Source organism: Chionomys nivalis, chromosome 3 (genome assembly GCF_950005125.1).
Source record: "Chionomys nivalis chromosome 3, mChiNiv1.1, whole genome shotgun sequence".
NCBI lineage: Eukaryota > Metazoa > Chordata > Mammalia > Rodentia > Cricetidae > Chionomys > Chionomys nivalis.
In genome coordinates, this window is record NC_080088.1 from 10,918,131 (window position 1) to 10,923,731 (window position 5,601).

At 45.6% G+C, this 5,601-nt stretch overlaps 1 long non-coding RNA gene across 1 annotated transcript; it reads left to right on the forward strand.

Annotated features, from left to right (window-relative positions):
- The first annotated feature begins 405 nt into the window (after positions 1-405).
- On the forward strand, positions 406-3,469 carry LOC130870743 (uncharacterized). Its single transcript, XR_009056793.1, has 3 exons — positions 406-456; positions 2,963-3,011; positions 3,328-3,469. It is a non-coding gene; the product is annotated as an uncharacterized LOC130870743 (long non-coding RNA).
- Positions 3,470-5,601: the final 2,132 nt, after the last annotated feature.

Below are 5,601 nucleotides of genomic sequence, written 5' to 3' on the forward strand. Positions count from 1 at the left end.
TAGTGTGCAAGCCACTGAGACATCACATGGTCAGCCATCCCTGCCAGCGGCCAGGGTCCTCAAACAAGTTTCATAAATGTAAGTAGGATGCAGAACAGCCCACGCAGGCTGTGGTAGGAAAGGCAGGGGAGTAGAGCGGAAGGGGCCGCGGAGGAAGGAAGAAGAGGGAGGTGCCTAACAAAAACTCTGACAAATAATAAAAACAGAGAACTCAACGGGGTGGGTGTGCGCGGCTGCACTAAGTTCTCATACGAGGAAAGGGGGAGAGCTTGCAGGGAGACTGAAAACTGTTCTAAGACCCTGGACTGGCATAAAGGTCTTAGAAATATAGAGACAATGGGGATGTTTGGAGCAGCCGCTCCCTCATGCTCACTTTCGGCCATGCTTTCATCTTTCTCCCCCCAGATTCTAAGCACACACTCACCTTCAACTCCCAGAAAGACTTGACTTCACCGGGTAAGTTATCACGAGCTCCTGCTGGAAGGTGGGGTTTTACTCCAGCCATAACCTGACTGCATCCGGGTTTTACAAAATGAACTTGCTGTGGGGGTAGGGGACACACGGGACTGGGTCTTCAGCACCTGCTGGGGAAACTCTCCTTTGCTCACCTTCCTGGTCTCTGGGCCTACCGGTGTGTCTTTTTGAAGCCCAAAGAGAAGCCAACACAAAAGGGCACCTAAGCTTCCACTATTCCTACTAATTTTCTGTACCTCCCACTTCCATTCCCAGCCCAAACCTTAAATCTGACCCTTAAAGGAATTACAGTCCAAGAGAGAAAACTTTAAGTAGGGCTGAGCTTCAGTCCATAAAATGCTTAACTTCATGAGGACCTGAGCTGAACATGTGTCCCAGCCCCCAAAATCACCAAGTAAAAACTAGCCATGGTGGTACATGCTTGTAATCCCAGCGGTGGGGAGGTGCAGACAGGTACCCTAGGTGTCTGGGGCTACTTGGCAGTTTCAGGCCAGCGTGACCCTGTCTCGTGGAAAGCAGGTGGTGGATGACACCTGAGAAACAGTGCAGTCACATGCACAGGCACACCCACACATGTGAGCACATGTGACTGTACACGCACCTACATATACGCGAGACTATACGAGCTGATCTGTAACTTCACACTACAGTGTATTGCATATTGGGGAAACACTGGTATAGAGACTGATTTGAAAATGGAAACTGAGTGTTTGTCGGAAGAACATCTTGACAGCTCATGTTGGACCACACACGTGCTACAGGTCACATAGATAGGTGGGGCGGCCCACACATAACCCAGGGGTCCTGTCTGGCCTGTCGTTCTGAATCATCCTCCCTCAGAAGCGTGGTAGGAGCTAGAGTCAGAAAAACCATGTTGGCCAGTTTCATTTCCCCCTGCTCAAGAAGCAATGATGAAACACCCCCAAAAGCAATGCTTTGAAAACACCTGGGTTCCTCTTGATTACCTCATGGGAAAATAACAGCAGACAAAGCTAAAACTCGACTGGCTTCGGGTTTTGTTTGAAAGCCTGCAGGTACATACATGCGGCCAGCTGGATTCTATTCTCCCAACTTTCCTCAAGAAATTGTTTACGTTCTGACAACCCCCCACCAGCCCCCACAGAAACTCCCATAGGCCTCCCATATCAGAACGTTACCGCGTTTGAAAACAAGGCTCTTGCAGGTACTGGGGATAGGAAGGGGCTGTGAGGGTAGGCCCGCATCCAGCCTCATTGATAGCCTCATAAAGAGATTGGAACACACACGGAGAAAACACAACCATTTACAAGCCAGGGAAAGAGGCCTCACACAGAAATCAGTTCTGCGGAGAGCTCCGTCTTAGACTTCCAGTCCCCAGCCCCTCGAGGAAACAAGGGCGTAGGAGCTGGGAAGCCTGGGCGAGGAGTTGGGCTCCTAGGATGATGAAAGGAGACGAACATGCTGAACTCCAGTAGCTGAGAAACCCAGTGCCCCACTGAAGGCAGCGGAGAAGATACCAAGGCTTTGCAGACCCGTTCCAGTGGAGAGCCGTGAAAGAACTGGGACTGGTGGGCAGGGGTGGCTGGGGGAAATGTGGGCTTTTCCACACCAACGTGGAGGCAGACAAGACATGGTGGCAGTAAATCCTACAGACAGATGTCACTGGGTGGTGCCGCATGAATATGAAGCTAATGGAGGAGCCGTTTAGAGAAACCAGAGGCGTAGAGCACAAGCAGGAAACCCAGGATCCAGGACATCGAGGGCAAAATTGTGTTAGGAACATGCTGGCAAACACAGAGTAGCAAACTGCTGACGTGCACCATGTACTTGAACTTACCAAACCTTTCATTACTAAAGTATTTGGGACACAATAAAATAGAAAGCTTACATTTAAACATGGAATAAAAGCTGTAGGATACATAGAAATAGCAACATTGCCGTGCCTTTGCCAATCACTGCTTAGATTCAGACAAAACTAAGGGTTTATAAACAGAAAAATTCCTAAATCTAACAAAATAATGGGTATTAATAATACAGACATCTAGTAATCCCTATCCTGTAAAAAGTTAAATGCAATAAAACAGAAATTTATTTTTACAAAGTGTTGCATAGCAGAGTTGACCAAAGGTCTTTTAGGGCAATATTGTCAGTGTGAGCTGCCACTTATGACTGCTGGCAACTGAATTCAGGTCCTCTGCAAGGGCAGTATATGTCCTTAATCACTGAGTTCTCTCCAACCCCTAAAATGGCTATTTTTCCTTGGCCTTTGAGTTGGAATAGCTGTCCCTCTCAATCGCCACCCACGTGTACATAGGCAGGAATTCCCTCTGTAATGTGCCTAGGGCCCAGCCATCTAACAGTTCACACTACCGTCTCTGTTAATTATAGAAAGCTTAATGTTGAGTTCACAGCTCCCTCCTTCTGACACTCAGCAGATTCATCTTTTGAGAGAGGATGAAGCCGTCTGGGCCCAAACAATTGTCCCCATCTTCTTCATCTTCTCTTCCAGACTCCTTCATCAAACTCGACTCCCTAGAATATGGTTGGCTGATTCCCTGGTGAGTCATCTTAACTTGTACACACTCCATATATGAAGCTGTTCCTTCAATTGTGACATCTTTTATGTTCTGATAATTATAGTTGTTATTTCGTAAATAATGATTAAGAATCTATTACGTGCAATACACTGAACTAGAAGTTATAGTCACAAAGAGTCATGGGACAAGGTATCTAGAACTCAGGACTCAACTCTTCTCAGCATATTTACTATATAAGCACTGATTTGGTCTTGGGGGGAAGGAACCACATGGTATTTTGGTCCCACAGCAGATACATAGTTAGTTGATTTATTCATGTAGCCCTCTGCTTTCACAGGAGCTCCAGCTGAAGCTCTGAGGATCTTGCATTTCATTACTGAGCACTGTTCTTCAGAAACAGATGGGAATCAATGTGTTCAGATCATTTCAAAACCAGATGTCCATCCTGGTGAGAAGCTTCTGACCCCTTAATATTTAACCTCCAGCTTGTTAGATTGTTTACTGTGAAGTTTGATCAAAGTAACTTTTACGTTTTTTTGTTTACATCATTGATGGAAATTTTTCTGTTCAAATTCAAGAGTAAAGAACTGTACCCTGCCTGGAGACACCCTTTCCAGGGTAACAAACACTTGACTTGCCCCTTCATGTGTATCAAGATACTGATATATCATCTGTACCATCAATCCCACACACCTCTCCCTTATTCAGAATGTTAAGGTTCACACAGAACAATACAATAATAAAGACTGACAGAAGTTCCTTGGTACTGTTAAAACACTTCTTTGGAAAGAAAGGGGGGGAACAGTACAGAGATGTCACTGATAAAAAAAAAAAAAAAGGCCAAAGGAAGAACAAGCCAGAGCAACAACAGACTCTGAAGAACCCACAGGTTGCACTACCAAAGCATGTGCAAGAGGGTCATGAAAATGTGGGAATCTCGTGCCCTAGAGAGTTCCCGTGTTTCTTGTCACTCTTCTGGGAACACAGGGGCAACCTTCAGGAAGTATAAAAGGAGCTCACTGTGAAGCATTTGGTACTGTTCTACAGGTAGGGGATGAGAGATGCCTCAGTGGTCAGGAGCAGGTTCAGTTTCTAGCACCTGCTTGGTGGCTCACAACTGTCTGGAACTCCAGGGTATCCACTGCCCACTTCTGGCGCTCTCAGGTACTGCACTCATGTGGTGCACATATATACAGGCAGGCAATACTTATATACATAAAATAAATTTTGTTTAAAAAAAAGATGCCAGAGGCATGACTCCTGGTAGATAATGCCTGATTGGGTCATAGAAAGCGGTATTTCCGTAGGCTTCAACTTGAGATCTAATCATTCTTCTGTGAAAAGTTTTGGATCTAGTCCTTACCACTTATACAAACCAATAAATAAAAGTAGAAGATGCAGACATCACAGCTGAATCTCTCAAAGAATTTAAGTTCTCGATATGAGTGCAATGGCAATGGCAATGGAAAGTCTAGAGATGGAATATTCCCCAACTAGGGAGACTCATCCATTCACGAGAACCTCAGTATAAAAAGAGAGCCCCATTCCAGCCATCCTCACACCCAGGTGCCTTACCCAGGACACAGAACAAAGTGCAGAACTAGCTCACGGTGGTAATGGGTAGGTAACAAACCACAGTAAGGCTGAACTCTGAGTCTGGTCCAGATTTGACTGATGATAAGAGATTCTATATGGATGCTGCTTAAGTGTTTTTATTTGTTCCCGATCAAGTCAGAAATCCATACAGATGACCAAGGTTCCAGATAGATGGGGATGAAGGCCAAAACCTCACTGTTTCCCTCAGAGTGTCTTCTAAAGCTCAGTGGATCAGGAAGCACAGATTGACCCTGGAGGTGAATCAGTAGGCTTGCTGCACAAGCATCTGGCTCTGAATTCCCATCTCTTGTAGCTACATAAAGGGTCTGAAAAGGCAGTGTAAACCTGTGACCCCAATCTAGGGGAGCAAAACCTGTGGCCCCAACCTAGGGGAGCAAAACCTGTGTCCCCAACTTAGGGGAGCATGTGGAAGGAGCAGCGGGCTGTGTTCCTGTTGCCTGGCTCCCAGCCACCTGGCTAGCTTATGCCCCAAAATAACAACACACAAATTGTTTTCATTTAAACACTGCCTGGCCCATTAGTTCCAGCCTCTTATTGTCTAATTCTCACATCTTGATTAACCCATTTCTAATAATCTGTGTAGCACCACAAAGTGGTGGCTTACCAGGAAGTTTCTAACCTGCATCCATCTCAGAGAGGAGAGTTATGGCATCTGCCTCATTGCCTTCTTCCCAGCATTCTCTTCTGTCTACTCTGCCCACCTAATTTTCTGCCCTATTAAAAGGCTAAGGCAGTCTCTTTATTAACCAATGAAAGCAGCAGATAGATAGAAGACCTACCTACATCAGGAGCAAAACCTGTGACCCCAACCTAGGGGAGCAAAGAGAAATGTTAGGGCAATCTAACTGTTTGCCAGTCAGCTGGATTTGCCTGATCACTGAGCTCCCTATCCAACAAGAGACTCTTGTCTCCAAAAATAAAAAAAAAGATAAATAAATTAAAGTCTTTGGCTTGCTCACACACAAACAGGCATGTATGTATGTGTGTGTGTATA